Raw genomic sequence first — 16,009 nt, 5'->3', positions numbered from 1 at the left:
CACTGTATAAATGTGCCCCTGCTGTGTACTATATAATGGCTGTGTCTGACCAGGCAGAGATGCTTTAATTCATGATCAGATCATATCACAGCTCCTGGGCAGGGGAGGACGCAAAAGAGAGTATACAGACAGGACAGCACGGGACTGTAGATGATTCTCTCTGTGAGGTATATCATGTTTTTAAACAGGCAGTGGAATGTTATACATCAGAGAAAGACGCAAATGCAATCCCATGCTGTCCTGTCTGTATACTCTCTTTTGCATCCTCCCCTGCCCAGGATATGTAATATGATCAGACCATGTTCCTGCATGGTGAGACACAGCCACTACACAGTACACAACAGGGGCTTATTTAGAAGATTATGTCCGCAAAGGAACATTATTTTTTAACACATCCAATTGTGGAACTTATTTTTATTCTAAGATCTATTACATAAAATGTACGGTACTTTGTTCATGGGAAAACCCCTTTAAATACTCTTCCTATTAATTTCAATGTAAAATCCACTTTGCTGTTCGTACATTGAAAGTTTTTGAGAGTTATTTTCCGATGAGGTTTTATTCACCTCTTTCAGGTGGATTCCTTCTAGAAAAAAAGCAGTAAATCACTGTGTGTAAAATAACTCTCCTCCAAACTGCTTCAAGAATTGCTTCAGGAAAAAAAAAAACACCTCCTAAAATAATGAAAAAAGGCATTTCCTGGAGAAAATTCCTCTTAAAAAACATGCTGGAATTTTCCTCTTAGAAAACAGGTTGTCACTTTTTATAAATATGCTCTTATGATATGTGCACATAACGTTTTTTTTATGATGAAGGAGCCACCAAGTTCTTCTATACGAAGCTGCTTCAAGGAAAAGCCAGCAACCTTTCGGCAATGTGCACATGGACATTTTTTGTGGAGGATTGAGAGCAGAAACTGATTGGAAACTCTCCAAAAGCCTCCTTAGAAACTCAGAACTCCTCAGTTACGCTCCAAAAACTCAGCAAAAAGACTCAGGCCCCGATTTATCAAAATTGTCAATTTTCTTACCGGTCTTGATGAGGGGGCGTGTTGGAGCAGATGCTCCTGATTCATTATGCTCCTGATTCATTAAGAGGCTCATGCCTCTCAATGAATCAGGTGAGATGCGTAGTGGCATGCGCCTCTGTGTGTATCTCCTCACAAATCTTATTCCAGTTTCTGCTCCGACACTTGTCATGAATTTGTCAAACTCTGTTATGCCCCCATCCCGCCCCAGAGCTCTGCCAACTTTGTCGGAGCTGGGTGAAAATGAAGCAAAAACACCAAAAGACGAAATATTTTGTGCAACCTCATATTGCACAAAAAAAACCCTGACTTTTCAAACCTTTTTTTTTTTTTCTTACCAGAAATCTGGCAAAAAAAGATTTGATGAATGGCCCTCTCAGTGTGTACATATACTTAGGGTATGTGCACATGGCATCTGTTTTCCTGAAGCAGTTTGCGATCGTTCTTGCACCTTTTTCTCTATACTTAAAGTCCCTGAAGAATGAACACGATACTTTAGGATTTACAGACCCTTTAGCGGTTAAAAGACGTGACATAATACAGAACGTGTGCACAGCAATGTTGTTTTTACATTGATGTGCATTAAGTTCATTTTATGGGGCACTATTTCAGATGGAATCTGCCTGAAAAAAAGAGGCCGTGTCCACATAGCCCTAGGGCTACATGCACACGTTGAGTATTTGGTGAGTTTTTTACCTCGGTATTTAGTCAAAACCAGGAGTGGAACAATCACAGGAAAAGTGTAATAGAAACGCATCACCACTTCTGCAACTTTCACCACTGCTGGTTTTGCTTAAAAATACTTGGGTAAAAAACTCACAAACACTCAATGTGTGCACATGGCCTAGAACAGCGTAAAAAAAAACTGCGTGGATTTCTGATATGAATTTTTCTTGAAAACCAGTCAGATTTTACCATCTCAAAAAAACTTTGCATGAACGTACTGTGAAGACCCGGGGTCTTCCGTGTGCAGAACACTACTCAGACAACACAGGGTGAGGGTTAAACGGTGTGGCAATATTTTATTGAACTATCAAACAGATAATAAACATATAGAACAGTCCCAGCTAATACCCAAGATAGTACACCATTAAACAGTCTCACCCTTCAGCTGGCCCACCGGGAATAGAACAGCTGCGACTTTGGGACTTCCAGGGCCAACTACCTCAACCAGTGGCCCCCCGATTTTGGCGGGCCCCACAGAGAGGAATTAGCGGCAAACTTAGGAAGCTGACAGTCCATCGAGGTACAAGGCCAGGAGACCCAAGGGTCCCACCCTGGTCTCTCTGAGCGTTTCCATGAGGCCAGATGACCGACTGGTCTCAATCTGGCTTCTCTGAATGTCTCCATGGGTTCCAGGCAACCGGAGGGTCCTACCTGGCAACCCCAAACAACATATCCATGGGGCCAGGTTATCTCATTGTCCCAACCTAGTTTCCCCAAATGTATAAATGAGTTCTCTGATGGTCAATGGAGCAGATTTGTATCCTTCCAATCAGGGCCATGTACCCTTAGGCTAGAATCCTGTGGAATCCAAAACTGTGTCTCTCTGGATCGAGCCATGCTATCAAGCTGATGTCCTGAAGAGTCTGTCTGATCTTTGATTCTCTCTTTCAAATCTGACTGCTACAGAGGCCTTGTCACCTAAATAGTTACAGTTTTCCTTTCAAGTACACATCCACAGGTCAAGGATTAGGGAGGATATTATTCCACAGGCTCCGGTCTCATTGTTTGTGCATTTAATCAAGTTACATAGTGGGTATAGCAGGGGAGCTCTTTAAATCAACATCTAGCTGGCTTTAGTGCAATATGCAATTAGCATGGTAAAACATTATTATTTCAAAACCAGGAGAAGTCAACATTCAGGTTTATACACATAATAGTATGTCCTTCTTGACCAGCCAAAGAAATATGCATACATTCACAAGTCAACACAAACACAATAGAGTATTTCTCTTGGCTTAACAAATCTAGCTGGCTGATTAAGATTAGAAGCTGTTCCGTCACACATACCTTTTGTCTTCAGTGTCAAGTTTGGTCCAGATACCAAAAAAAGTGACATGACAACCAGGGGTGGTTTTGAAAACCTTGTAAAAAAAAACCTCTGTATATCTACAGCAATGAAATTTTTAATTTGAAATCAATAGAAAACATATTCAGGTTTTGTGCAAATGGCGTCTTTTAGACGCTGGCACAGCTGTTGGGTTTTCCCAGGTGAAGCCACTTCTGGAAAGTGCTGGTGGTCATTTCCCTGGAAATACTTTACTGGTGGTTTGTCTGTTGTTCTTGCTGTGGCTCCACATCTAGCATATGTCACTCTATAACGTGAAGTATATATAGCGGGTGCTTCTTGCAGTTGTTTCAGGGTTTCCGAACCCCGACGGGGTTAAAAGAAGTGACATTCTGACATTGCTGTGCACTTTGGTCATTTTATGGGGCACTTTTGCTGTGTTTTTTCAAGCAGATCCCAGGTGGAATCCGCCTGATAAAGACGTTGCGAACACATAGCATCAGTGAGTATTTCAAACAGTTTTTTGCTATAAAATTTGAAGCACAATCTGCACTTAAATCCGCATAAAAATAAATATAAAAAAAATCCATGCTTTTTTGGAGGGAAAAGTTTTCAATTCTATTCTGCAGTTTTTGACGCAATTTTGAGGAATCTTATGAAGCGTTTGTTTTCTATTGCATGTTTTTTTGCAGACTTTTGACTACAGTGTCATGTTTTGAGTGGATTCTGTGATGAATGCACATCAAAGAAGCGACATATTACTTCTTTTATTTCCTTTGTGAGGTTTTCAAAACCTTGTCAGAAAAAAATCTTGATGAATGAAAGGATGGGATTTTCCATTGAAATCAATAAGATTATTCAAAAAGTATATGACATTTTTTTTTTATGTGGATTTTGGAACAGAATCTGATACAAAACCAATGTCAAATACTGTATCTTAGTGTGATTATATCCTTAGCAATTCTGCAAACAAAATCTTGATGTGGATTTTCTTGCTGCAGATTTTGCAGCTGGATTTTAACCCTGTGTAGAAATAGAACAATGGCAATAGCGATGAAGTAATATTTCAGAAAGAAAATATGTGAATCTGTTATTAGTAGGACTCCGAGGTTCTAGAATACTAAAAATTCTAGACTATTGGATGGTAATCAATGTTTTTTTTTTATATATAATTATTAGGTTAGAGAACTTCCCAAAAGACAAAACTAATTAACATGCACTGACATAGTTTATTTATGGATTTCTGTCATTTTTATATCATTCATCTGGCCTCTATTGCCAATGAGGATTATGATAGACATCATAGTTCATAATTCATTAAGTAAGTAAATGACATCACCCATCAGGATGTGAGAAACTTACATCACCTGCTCATTTTACTTGCGGGTGATGTTCCCCACAGGAGAGAGCTCACTCTTGTTATGACTATCTCCGTTTGCCCAGAGCCCGAGTTAGAATAAAATTACGGACGTGTCTCCGAGAATATATTTGTTCTTGCTGTGATTGCTCCATTTTCCGTCTCTGTATTGAATATATGAGAAGCCGAGTATTTGTTATTAAAGAGATGTATCAACATGGTTAGCCGTGTAAGGGCCTTTGTAAATTATATTTTTGTCAGACAGAAGCGTATGTGGAGCTTCCTATGTCAAATATGATATTCCATTAAATTACAGGAGCTGGGATTAAAAATGTCTTGGAAGTTACAACTGTGTATGCTTTCTATCAAATTCTATAAAAAGTCTACAATATAAATATTTATAGTATATTCAAAGATTTTGCTCCTAAAAGTGAAGCTGCATACTACGTAACCTAGTATGCGTATTTTCTCTTTTAGTTCCTTCGTAGTTCAATGCATAAAAAAATAAATAAAAATGGGCTAAATATCTGTTATGGATTTTTGTGTCTACTTAGTACTTTGAGTGCACAAGGGTGCATGCTTTTTTATTTAGCTGTCTTGATTTAGTCAGGGACATGGTAAAGTCATTAGCAGATAACCCTATTAAAAAAGAAGACTTGAAGGTTTTGTGCCTTAAAGTAAAGCTTCATATTGAACAGATAGTCAGTAAACATGTGCTACTTTGTATTTTTCACATATCTTCAATACATTTTAGCTATTTTTTTACCATGCAAAAACAATAAAAACATACTACCGTATTTTTCAGACTCTAAGATGCACCGGACCATAAGACGCACATAGGTTTTAGAGGAGGAAAATAGGAAAAAATAATTAAGCAAAAAATGTGGTCATGATGCACTGTTATGGGGAGGGGGTCTGCTGCTGACACCAGTATTGGGGTAATGTCCCCCAATTCTGTTAATATCCTCCATCCTGGTATGTATGGCCCCTCCTTCCAGGTATACGTGGCCCTCATCCCCATCCTGGTATTCATGGCACCCCTTGAGCCCTCATCGTGGTATGCATGGCGCCCCTTGAGCCCCCATCGTTGTATGCATGGCACCCCTTGAGCCCCCATCCTGGTATGTATGGCACCCCTTGAGCCACCATCCTGGTATGCATAGCACCCCTTGAGCCCCCATCCTGGTATGCATAGCTCCCCTTGAGCCCCCATCCTGGTATGCATGGAACCCCTTGAGCCTCCATCCTGGTATGCTTGGCACCCCTTGAGCCCCCATCCTGGTATGCATGGCCCCCCTTGAGCCTCCATCGTGGTATGCATGGCACCCCTTGAGCCCCCATCCTGGTATGCATGGCACCCCTTGAGCCCCCATCCTGGTGTGCATGGCACCCCTTGAGCCCCCATCCTGGTATGCATATCACCCCTTGAGCCCCCATCCTGGTATGCTTGGCACCCCTTGAGCCCCCATCACGCTGCCCACGAAAAAAATGAACAATCATACTAACCTCCTCTCTCCTCCAGCGCTGTCCCGCTCTGCTGCTGACACTCTCACTACGTGAGCCGTGCATGGCAGGGTGCGCATGGTGTCCCTGCCATGCGCTCTCACACAGTGAAGTCCTGTGCCGGAATAGTCACTTCTCCCCGGACTGGGACTGTGTGTGGGGAGCAGTGACCATTCAGTCTCTTTAATAGTGCGCACACTGTACTGTAGCGCTCTGTGGTCAGTGTGCCTGCTATTAAAGACCATGAATATTCACTACAACCCATGGGAGTGGGTTGTAGCCAATATTCATGAGCTTTAATAGCGGGCATACAGACCGTCGGCCGCAGCAGGAGCCACGCTGCGGTACAGTGTGCATACTATTAAGGAAAATTAATATTCATTGCTCTCCACGCCCATGGGCGTGGGGAGCAGGGAATAGTCATATTCTTTAGTAGGGTGCAGATCTTACAACACCGTGACTCCCCAACTGTCCCTAAATAGGATCCGCACCTATCGCCGAGCAGGATACCTAATCCCTGGCCAGTGGCGTACTGCCAATGGCGGCAGGCCACGTGACTGCTATGGGGCCCGTGAGCTGGGGGGGACCCATAGAAGTCGCCCCCCTCCTGCACTCCCCGCTCAGCTGCTTGATTGCCGCCGCCCACCGGCACTGTCTTCAGGCATGGCCGCGCGCAGTGCGCTGTGCAGCTGTGTATTGTAGTAATGACATGGCAGGAGCGACACTGCGCCTTTAATTGTGCTTGTGTCCCCCTGCCGTCATTACTAGCAGACACAGCCGCACAGCGCACTGCACGCGGCCATGTCTGAAAACAGTGCCGGGGGGCAGCGGCGTCAATCAAGCAGCGGAGCGGGGGGTGCAGGAGGGGGGCCCCGATGAAGAAGGGGTCCTGATGAAGGGAGGCCCTGATGAAGGGAGGCCCCAAGGGGGGCCCTGATGAAGGCATGTCCCGAGGGGGGCACTGATGAAGGGAGGCCCCGAAGGGGGTCCTGATGAAGGGAGGCCCCGAAGGGGGCCCTGATGAAGGGAGGCCCTGAGGGGGGCCCTGATGAAGTGCCGTCATTTAAGCAGCGCCGGTGGAGCAGGAGGGGGGCCCTGATGATGTGCCGGCAATCAAACACCGCCGGAGGTCCTCCCTGAGATGCTGGGGAAGCGTTGAGGGCCCCAACGGCGAGTGGGGCCCTCTGGTGGTCCAGGGCCTGTGATGGCCATCAGGCAAGCCGGCGGCCCTGCACAGCTGGACCGGACACAGGCCAAGGGGCAGGTGAGTGAGGCTTGTCGCCAGATTCCCCAATCCCCATATTAAATATATTTCTAATGTGTCTTGTGTGTATGTCAGAGTGTATGACTGTGTATATATATATTTATGTCTGTTTTATGTGTTTTTAAGAATGTGTTCAAATATGTACGTATGTCTGTATGTGTACTTATCTGTGTATCTGTTTGTGTATGTGCATATCTGTGTACCATGTGCATGTCTGCTTACCATGTGCGTGCATGTCTGCGTACTATATGCGTGCATGTCTGCTTACCATGTGTGCATGTCTGCGTACCGTGTGTGCGTGCATGTCTGCGTACTGTGTGTGCGCGCATGTCTGCGTACTGTGTGTGCATGTCTGCGTACTGTGTGTGCATGTCTGCATACTGTGTGTGTGCATGTCGGCGTACTTTGTGTGTGCTTGTCTGCGTACTGTGTGTGTGCATGTCTGCATACTGTGTGTGTGTGCATGTCTGTGTACTGTGTGTGCATGTTTGTATACTGTGTGTGTGCATGTCTGCGTACTGTGTATGCGCATGTCTGCGTACTGTGTGTGTGTGCGTGTCTGCGTACTGTGTGTGTCTGCGTACTGTGTATGTGCATGTCTGCGTACTGTGTGCGCATGTCTGCGTACTGTGTGTGTGCGCATGTCTGCGTACCGTGTGTGCGCGTGTCTGCATACTGTGTATGCGCGTGTCTGCGTACTGTGTGTGCGCGTGTGTCTGCATACTGTGTGTGTGCGTGTCTGCATACTGTGTGTGCGTGTCTGCGCACTGTGTGTGTGCGTGTCTGCGCACTGTGTGTGCATGTCTGCGTACTGTGTGCGCATGTCTGCGTACTGTGTGTGTGCGCGTGTCTGCGTACTGTGTGTGCGCGTGTCTGCGTACTGTGTGTGCGCGTGTCTGCGTACTGTGTGTGCGCGCGTGTCTGCATACTGTGTGCGCGCATGTCTGCATACTGTGTGTGTGCGTGTCTGCATACTGTGTGTGTGCGTGTCTGCGCACTGTGTGTGTGCGTGTCTGCGTACTGTGTGTGTGTGCGTGTCTGCATACTGTGTCTGTGTGCATGTCTGCGTACTGTGTGTATGCGTGTCTGCGTACTGTGTGTGTGCGTGTCTGCGTACTGTGTGTGTGCGTGTCTGCGTACTGAGGGCCCACTGAGACTCTTTCGCCTGGGGCCCACGAAAACCTGGAGTCGGCCCTGGTTGATAGCAATGATGGAGGAGGGAACGTCATGTGACACTCTCTCTCCCATCATTCCTCCTCTGCTTCTGACGCAGCGGCGTGATGATGCTCCACACTCTGTCAGACAGTGGAGCAGGCAGCTGCTGAGGTGATGACAGAGACGCGCTGCAGAGACTGAAGCAGCGGGGAACGAGGAGCTGTAAGTATGTATTTATTTATAAATCAGTGAGTACTGATAAAACTGGAGGACTGGGGGCTGCATTTTACCCTATGGTGGGGGGAAGCTGCATTTTACCCTATGGGGGGCTGCAATTATACTGCACACAGGACCATGGGGTGCATTATACTGTGTTGAGGACCATTGGGAGTACATTGTACTGCGTGGAGGACCACGGGGAGTGCATTATACTGTGTGGAGGACCCTTTTGGAGTTCATTATACTGTGTGGAGGACCATGGCAAATGCATTATACTGCATACAGGACCATGGCGAAAGCATTATACTGCGTAGATGACCATGGCGAGTGCATTATACTGTGTGGAGGATCATGGCGAGTGCATTATACTGTATGGAGGACCATGGCGAGTGCATTATACTGTGTGGAGGACCATGGCGAGTGTCTTATACTGTATTGAGGACCATGACGAGTGTCTTATACCGTGTGGAGGACGATGACGAGTGTCTTATACCGTGTGGAGGACCATGGCGAGTGTCTTACACCATGTGGAGGACCATGGCGAGTGCATTATACTGTGTGGAGGACCATGGCGAGTGCATTATACTGTGTGGAGGACCATGGCGAGTGCATTATACTGCGTGGAGGACCATGGCGAGTGCATTATACTGCGTGGAAGACCATGGCGAGTGCATTATACTGTGTGGAGGACCATGGCGAGTGAATTATACTGTGTTGAGGACCATGGCTAGTGTCTTATACTGTGTGGAGGACCATGGCGAGTGTCTTATACTGTGTGGAGGACCATGGCGAGTGTCTTATACTGTGTGGAGGACCATGGCGAGTGCATTATACTGAGTGGAGGACCATGGTGAGTGCATTATACTGAGTGGAGGACCATGGTGAGTGCATTATACTGTATGGAGGATCATGGTGAGTGCATTATACTGTATGGAGGATCATGGCGAGTGCATTATACTGTGTGGAGGACCATGGCGAGTGCCTTATACTGTATGGAGGACCATGGCGAGTGCATTATACTCTGTGGAGTGTGGAGAGGTGTGGGGCCATTATATTGTATGTAGGCCTGTCAGGAATATTATAAAATATTGATATCAGGGACAGCTTAACAGAATATTAGCCCTTCTCCCATGCCCTCTGCTGTAGTGTTTGTCCAGAGATGACAATCATACAGTGTCTAATGCAAATTATCACCCACTCTTTCTGCTCAGCACAAAAGCCCCAATTAACGCACGACTGATAAATAGTTATTCATACACGGCCAGGGAAGAAGTGTGAAAACTTCGTTAGGAAGCAGGCCTCTTGTCCCTGAAAGACGCAGGAGGCACTTAAAATGCAGGCTTCCCTAATTTGTGTGTAACTGTGAAGGGTCTTCCCCGAGCTTCAAAGGGGAATTTGCAGACTCACTGACTCCGATATTAGTTATGAAATAATATGAGTTCCATAGGTCCGATAATAACGAGACCCAAATGGGTAGTGACCAAATCAGCCCCAGAATATGCAGGTATTTTTCCACGGCTGTAACCACAATCAGGGAGCTGCAGCGCAAAAACACCCGAATAGTAGACTGCAGCTGTGGGATGCGTGATATCAAAAGAAAGATAAAATCGTGAGGGAAAATATGGCATAGTTTGCGAGCTTCTGCGATCAACGAACTATGAGTTATCGCAGAAGCTAGCATTTTCTAATAAAAATGTACAGGCTGGAGACCGGCCCACATGATGTCACCACAAGGGGCGTGTGGCCATATCTCCCTTAGGCATAAAAGAATCTATGGAGAAGACAGAAGTACTCATTGCTGGGGGGAATACGAATTATAAGCAACGGGTCCTGTTCAATAACAGCAATCTGGAGAACCCCCCCTCCCACTATATTGAATCGTCTCCGCGATCGTGTAGTGTAAGTAATTTTCACTCTTTACCCTGTTTATTTTATGTATCTGCTTATGTATTTTAATGCCCACTTTGTAACATCCTTATGTATATATTTTTCCTAAACACTGCCTCCCTTTTGGATTAAATATAAAATTTAATAGTTCTGTTTCTTTTGTTCTGTAATCGTTCTCCTCCCCGAAGCCATAAACGCTACCGGGTTGGTTCCTGACCCGATACAAGTCCATTAATACCGGGCTGTATCAAACGAGAAACTGGTGGCAGCATACCATCTGGAGGATTTGAGGAAGGCTGGCAGTGATGGTCGGAGGTGTGGATATATATTACTGGCGCAGCCAGGTAAATATATATATACCGCCCTCACTGCAGAGGGCCTCAAATACCCAGTGGGCTACAGGACAGCCTCTCCGGCGACCACTCGCTCTAGGTGCAGTACCTTGACTGACCTGAGAGGCGAGGGGGCGCCAGAGAGTTGTGCCTGTATTGTGGCGTCACGGATTGGTGACGTGTAAGGGATAACACACCACCGTGTTTTCCCCCGCTGGTAGCGGCTTCCTGGCACGACTTACTCTAGGTGCAGTACCTTGACTGACCTGAGAGGCAAGGGGGCGCCAGAGAGCTGCACCCACCGGCCGGCAAGTTTTCCTGACAAGGCCCATTATTCTGCATGGAGGGCTATGTCGGGGTCACAGTTGGAGGATCATACTGTGTCAGGGTCACCATACTTTGCCTTGGGAGTTGAGGTGGGGTACAATAGGGTCATTATACTGTGAATGTGGAGGAATTCACCATGGGGGTATCATACTGTGTTTGGGGACACTTTTGTTGGCATTGTTGGCATCACACTTTATGGGGCAATGAAAAAGGAATCTAGGGCTTCAACAGGAGGAAAATTACTTTGTAAAGACTGGAAAGTTGTGAGATCTGCTCTTCTGTGACCCCGACAATTATTTACTTTTTTTGGGGGGGGGGCCCCAATTAGAACTTCTGCTATGGGGCCCCATGATTCCTATGTACGTCCCTGTCCCTGGCTGTCCCTAGAGCTAGGCCCTAGGTAGGGAGGGGGAGGGGTGACCACTAGTTAGCCCCACAGCAACTAAAGACAAACAAGGCAAACAGACAAGGGGAAACACTTAGCTTTGAGAAGACACAAGAGAGATCACAACTACAATCCACCAAGGAAATCCAAGAAGAAACTAGCTGATTGCTAGAACTCTTGGCCTGAACAGAGGAATATACTTCTATCACCAGCGACTCTCTGGTGACACTGAGGGCATTTAAAGATCTAGCAAGGGTGTGTCAATTAGCAGCAGAAGGAGGAGATCACTGCTGGGTCCTAGCAAGAGAAGAATACCACTACACTACAGAGATGAAAGGATTAAGAAAGTGTCTGCAATGCCAAGCGCAGCGACCTTCTACAGCCAGATCCAGTATGACTGTCTGACAAACCTGATACACTCGTGACAATAGGGTGCAAGCTTTTTATTTAGCTTTTTGTTTAGCTCCCTAGTGAAGGAGTACTGATTTCACAAAGAACTATTGTAACTATATATAGGCACAACCCTTAGTATTTCATTACATATATCATTACATTTTTAACTCCTTTTTACAGTCAGTGAATGAAAAAAACAATAAAATCAGGAAAAAACTTATTTACTTATCTTTTGTGGTTTTTATGTATCTGCTCAGTACTTTGGGTATCCAAGGGTGTAACTTGTTATTTACTTATGAACATGGTAAAACCATTAGAAGATAGCTATATTGAAGAAGCATTGACTCCAAAAAGAATACTTCATTTTTCCTATGGAAGAACTGCAGGGAAACTAAACATTGCTTCATATTGTACATGCAGTGGGGAAAATACGTATTTGATACACTGCTAATTTTGCAGGTTTTCCCACCTACAAACAATGGAGAGAGCTGTAATTTTTATCGTATGTTCACTTCAACTGTCAGTGACAGAATCTTAAAAAAAATCCAGAAAATCACATTGTATGATTTTTACATAATTAATTTGCATTTTATTGCATGAAATAAGTATTTGATACAATAGAAAAACAGAACTTAATATTTGGTACCAAAACCTTTGTTTGCAAGAGGTCGGACATTTCCTGTAATTTTTGACCAAGTTTGCACATAATGTAGCAAGGATTTTGACCCACTCCTCCATACAGATCTTCTTCAGATCTTTCAGGCTTCAGGGCTGTCGCTGGGCAACATTGAGTTTTGGCTCCCTAAAAAGATTTTCTATTGGGTTTAGGTCTGGCTAGGCCACTCCAGGACCTTGAAATTCTTCTTATGGAGCCACTCCTTAGTTGCCCTGCCTGTGTGTTTCGGGTCATTGTCATGCTGGAAAACCCAGCCATGACCCATCTTCAATCCTCTTACTGAGGGAAGGAGGTTGTTTGCCAAAATCCCACGATACATGACCCCATCCAAGGCCCCTTCAATACGGTGCAGCCGTCTTGTCCCCTTTGCGGAAAAGCATCCCCAAAATATTATATTTTCCCCACCATGCTTCACAGTTGGGATGGTGTTCTTGGGGTCGTACTCATCCTTCTTCTTCCTCCAAACACGGTGAGTGGAGTTAATATCAAAAAGTTCTATTTTGGTCTCATCTGATCATATGACCTTTTCCCATGCCTCCTCTGGATCATCCAGATAGTCATTGGTGAACTTCAAATGGGCCTGGACATGTGCTGGCGTGAGCAGGGGGACTTTGCGTGCCCTGCAGGATTTTATTCCATGACAGCGTAGTGTGATACTAACTTTTTGATAATTTTTGAGACTGTGGTCTTAGCTCTCTTCAGGTCATTAACCAGGTCCTCCAGTGTAGTTCTGGGCTTATTCCTGACCTTTCTCAGAATCATCCTTACCCCACGAGGTGAGATCTTGCATTGCGCCCCAGACCAAGGAAGATTCACAGTCATCTTGTGTTTCTTCCATTTTCTAATAATTGTGCCAACAGTTGTTACCTTCTCACCAAGCTGCTTGTCTATTGTCCTGTAGCCTATTCCAGCCTTGTGCCGGTCTACAATTTTGTCCCTGATGTCCTTAGACAGCTCTATGGTCTTGGCCATGGTAGAGAGATTGGAGTGTGATTGATTGTGTGAACAAGTGTCTTTTATGCAGGTAACGAGTTCAAACAGATGAAATTAATACAGGTAATGAGTGCAGAATAGGAGGGCTTCCTAAAGAAAACCTAACAGGTCTCTGAGAGCCAGAATTCTTGCTTGGTGGTAGGTGATCAAATACTTATTTCATGCAATAAAATGCAATTTAATTATGTAAAAATCATACATTGTGATTTTCTGCATTTTTTTTTTAGATTCTGTCTAGCACACAGTTGAAGTGTACCTCCGATAAAAATTACAGACCTCTTCATTCTTTGTAGGTGGGAAAACATGCAAAATGGCTGCAGGCAAATGTGCTGCAGGGAAACCAAACACTTTCTTCATATTGCGCATATATATATAGTCAGTAAACACCTACTCCTTCATTAAAATTTTAGCTTTTTTTTACAGGGCAGGGCATGCAAAAACAAATTAGGCCAAACACTACTGATTTAAAAAATAATTTGTATAAAACTTCATTTTTCTTGTGGAGGTTCTTCCTGGAACTAAACACTTGGTGTTGAGCTCTCCCATGCATTACAAAAATTTGCCAGTGATTTCAGCACCAATAAACTGTGTGAGATTATAATCTATCTCTGCCACTTGAAAAAGAGGTCCTGGAGCACTGAAACGCATAAGGATTTAGATGTGATTTACATAAACAACATTTTTTTAACCATTATTCTGAACCTCATCCATCTTTTGCAACCAAGACTGCCCACTAATATGGAGAAGCACCCTGTAATCCAGGTGTTATAATCTGTCAGATTGATTATAATCTTGCCACTCTTTTGCTAAAAAGGGTTGTACAATCTGCCAGTCATTTTCTTCAGTGTTTACAAGTAATAAATTACATAACGTATTAGAAATGATCAAATCTTTTGAAAATTTAATTCGTCCTGTTCAACAAATGTTTCCCAAATATTGGATTTGTGGTGAATTGCAATACTGCAAAGCTTCTAGTGGCCCTAAAAAAAGATGTATATTACACTCCATTGTCTCATAGGACTGTAGACAACCCCTTTCAAGCACTTAGACACAAGCACAATCTTAATATCCTCAAATTGAACTCACAAATGGCTATCCAGTAGTAACCAATAGCTAATAAATAACACGTTGCACTGGCAAACTTTTCTGTTTTGAAAATTAAAAAGTCGGTCCAAAAATTATCCCTCTTAGTCATTTGTGATCATGCAGATGATCCTGTGCAGAACACTGACTCAATCAGATTACTATCGCTGCCAGAGGTCATATCATCCTGCTGTGACTGATATGAGTGATGTGCCATATATTCCATAATGTCATCTGCTCCTTCACACTAATACAATTGCCATAGGCAAGGAGATGAATTGTGACCTGCATTTTGTAGCACTCCTGCCTGTACAGGTACTGCCAATAGTGTTTCTAGTGCTTATAGCGGCTTCCACTTAGCTGTGGTATGTTTTTTACACTAACCTATTTATTGCAAATGACACTTTTTCTATTGCCATACATTTTGTATAACAATACAATTCAATTTTAGTTAGTCTTTTCAACCCCAATTATTCCACCCTTGCCAAAAAGAATGTAACGCAAAATGCTATGTAGGTACACGTATAGAAAGCAAAATGTGGCAGTGGGCAGAAAATTAGGTATGTCATGTATGGTTATCAACTTAGACTAGTAAAACAAGTGTGCTGCGCATTGGTGCCACAGATCCTAGAGGGGTGCATGGACGAATTCCTCCACAAGAGGCCCTCGTAGCATTTACACACCTCCACCTTCTACCTCAGATCACCAGAGGGAGCCCATTAGGGATATAAATAGGGAAGGTGGAGCAGTCTAGAGAACAGTTTCCTCAAGGGACAGAGGTAGTTCCAGTCCCTCTAGAGAGAGTTCAGACTCATAAAGCTCAGTCAGTGAGCCTAAGGCGTGCCGACGCCATAAGAGCGGTAAAGAGTAGCGAGGCCTACTTCCAGTGTGAAGCCTAGTGAGGGCCCCAAGCACGGCCGAAGGCAAGTGGAGTAAGCGAGCTACATACGGGGCAGAGGAGCCTAACCAGCTCACCCCACAAGCATTTACCGGACACCGGGTCCGAGTCTGCAAGGATCTCTAGGACCAGCAGAAACAACCGGAATCCCTGGCAAACTACATGTCCCAGGAACACCAAAAGCTGACTGTTATACCAGGGTCAGGAGTCACTGAGGCCCAAGAGACCGGGGAGTGTGATCTCCATCAGAAGGCCCTACCACCAGGTCAGCCGGTGCAAGACAGAGACTAAGTTAGGCCTAGCTCCCGGCAGGTCACAAACTTATCAGGAAAAGGAAAGAAACAGGAGGCCCCACACCCGCTCACTGGGGAGAGTCCTGAAGTGCACCCTTCACCCTACAGTGCCCTGGATCGTGCCTGAAACACCAGTAAAGGTACTGAAGTGAACTGTCGTGTGTGTGCTTATTCTTCGTCCGACCCGGCTGGGTACCCTCTGTCCT

Source organism: Phyllobates terribilis, unplaced genomic scaffold (assembly GCF_046119375.1).
Source record: "Phyllobates terribilis strain yellow unplaced genomic scaffold, ASM4611937v1 Scaffold_5__5_contigs__length_657084704, whole genome shotgun sequence".
Classification (NCBI taxonomy): domain Eukaryota; kingdom Metazoa; phylum Chordata; class Amphibia; order Anura; family Dendrobatidae; genus Phyllobates; species Phyllobates terribilis.
The sequence above is the reverse complement of the archived record's forward strand: the minus strand, read 5'-3'. Positions refer to the sequence as shown.